Source organism: Engraulis encrasicolus, chromosome 23 (assembly GCF_034702125.1).
Source record: "Engraulis encrasicolus isolate BLACKSEA-1 chromosome 23, IST_EnEncr_1.0, whole genome shotgun sequence".
In the NCBI taxonomy this organism is placed as follows: Eukaryota; Metazoa; Chordata; class Actinopteri; order Clupeiformes; family Engraulidae; genus Engraulis; species Engraulis encrasicolus.
In genome coordinates, this window is record NC_085879.1 from 21,847,966 (window position 1) to 21,850,465 (window position 2,500).

At 44.9% G+C, this 2,500-nt stretch overlaps 1 protein-coding gene across 1 annotated transcript in view; it reads right to left on the reverse strand.

Annotated features, from left to right (window-relative positions):
* limch1b (LIM and calponin homology domains 1b) overlaps positions 1-2,500 on the reverse strand; it is a 203,988-nt gene that overhangs the window by 77,150 nt on the left and 124,338 nt on the right. The window lies entirely within an intron of this gene.

The window sequence follows — 2,500 nt, forward strand, 5'->3', positions numbered from 1 at the left end:
AGTGTTTCCCAGAGAATTCTCATTAGTCAAGGTGGTGGAGAGACAAGTCACCATCATCAGTGGACATGCTGTGCTGTGAAGTTTCATTTGAAAATGGTCTGAAAACTCTTATAAGTATATATATATGTACTGTATATATATTTTTTTGGTTAAGCAACTTTAGCAATAAAGGGGGAAACCCTGATAGGGGTTCTATAGATGTTCTATTTTATCCAGTATTTCAATCTTATACTACAAACAGACATTAATAGCAACATATGCATCGCAAACTGTACGGCATTGTGCTGTACTGTCATTCATGTACAGGTAAGATTGTTGCACTGCATTTAATAGAGTGTGCGTGTGCGGAGAACAATACAATATCATTTACGACTCAACCCATGTATCTCCAAACCATCTTTCACATCTGTCAACTTGACTATCTCTGCTCTATCACTAGCACTATCAGAAATATGAACACAAGTGCACTGCACACACAAACACATAAAAACTTTCCCTTCACCCAGAGGGGGAGAGAGAGAGAGAGAGAGAGAGAGAGAGAGAGAGAGAGAGAGAGAGAGAGAGAGAGAGAGAGAGAGAGAGAGAGAGAGAGAGAGAGAGAGAGAGAGAGAAGAGAAGAGAAGAGAAAACCAGTCTGGCTAGCTTGAGAGCTGGGCCTGAGGCCATCAGTGGCGTTCGTTTCGTTGTACCCATGAGGCAACCTCACACCCCTCCCCCCATCCCCTTTCCCCTTTCCCATGCGGACACACCCACCCACACAACACACTCACAATTCATCTCATACACACATACAGGGACAAAACAACACGATTCCCATGGTAACGGCCAGTGTCATACTCAAAAACACACACACACACACAAACACGTACACACACACACATACACACACACACACACACACACACGCACACACACACACAGACACACACACACACACACACACACACACACACACACACACACACACACACACACACACACACACACACACACACACACACACACACACACACACACACACACACACAGAGTGATGATAAGTTTGATCCACGTATCCGTTAGAGTTGCAGACACAGCAGACTTCCTTGCTGCCGGCCTGGCCTAGGCCAGGGTCTGTCGGAGCAGAGGATAGAGGATAGGAAGGGCAGGGTCCCCATTCAGAGTAGCATGAGGTCATGCTTGGCACCTGACTTTGTTCTCGGACCATGACAATGAGCAAAATAATAACCAGCTACGGAGCTGCATACACGTCCGTCCAATGCAGACCGGGGACAACAGATGGCCTGAGGCTGATTTCACGAGGAGGAGAGAGGGGAGTGCAAAGGAGAGGAGCTGAAAAGAGTAGAGGAGAGTAGAGGAGAGGAGAGTAGAGGAGAGGAGAGTAGAGGAGAGGAGAGGAGAGGAGAGTAGAGGAGAGGAGAGTAGAGGAGAGGAGAGGAGAGGAGAGGAGAGGAGAGGAGAGTTTATAGTTGGATAAGATATTGTATAGGACAAGAGATCAGAAGATGAGAGGAGAAGAGGAAGAAGCACAATAAAATAGGGTAGAATAGAATAGGGTAGAAGAGAAGAGAAGAGAAGAGAAGAGAAGAGAAGAGAAGAGAAGAGAAGAGAAGAGAAGAGAAGAGAAGAGAAGAGAAGAGAAGAGAAGAGAAGAGAAGAGAAGAGAGAGGAAATGTAGGGAAAAGAGGAAAGAAAAACCCATAAAGGCCATAAAAAGAATATGTGGGACAAAGTAAAATTACTATGTATGACAGAGGAAGCGAAAGAGAAAGACAGAAAAGTGAAAAGCAAAAAACAAGAGAGAGAGAAAGAGAGAGAGAGAGAGAGAGAGAGAGAGAGAGAGAGAGAGAGAGAGACAGAGAGAGACAGACAGACAGACATAAACAGAAACAGAGAGACATAGAAACAGAGTGAAAAAGAGAGAGAGCTAAAGAGAGATGGCACTACAATCTGTGTCAGATGTCAGCATGGTAATCGATGCCACGCACACCAACAGAAATCAGTTTGAGTCTAACAACAACACGCTGTGCGTGGCATTAGTACACAAGCACTACTTGTTGTCCTTTTCAATATCATGACATCACATACCAAATATCACAAACACACCCACATAATGAAACACTCTCTCTGTTCCTCTCTCTCAGACACACACACACACAACCTAATATTTAGCGAGTGCTGGAGCCAAAATCGACCGTCTCACTGTGTCTAGATTCCTCTCATGCAAACACACAAACAAAACCAAACAATATCTATCACTTCTCCTGCTTCCCCACCTCCGTCTCCCACTCTTTAATACCTACAGTACCTAAAAAAGCATACACACACACAAACATACCGATAGGCACACACACACAGGGACCGATATACAGAGAGGCAGTATTACCACTCACACACAGACACACCCACCCACGAACACATGCACATACACTCACGCACACAAATATTCACAGAGAGAGAGAGAGAGAGAGAGAGAGAGAGAGAGAGAGAGAGAGAGAGA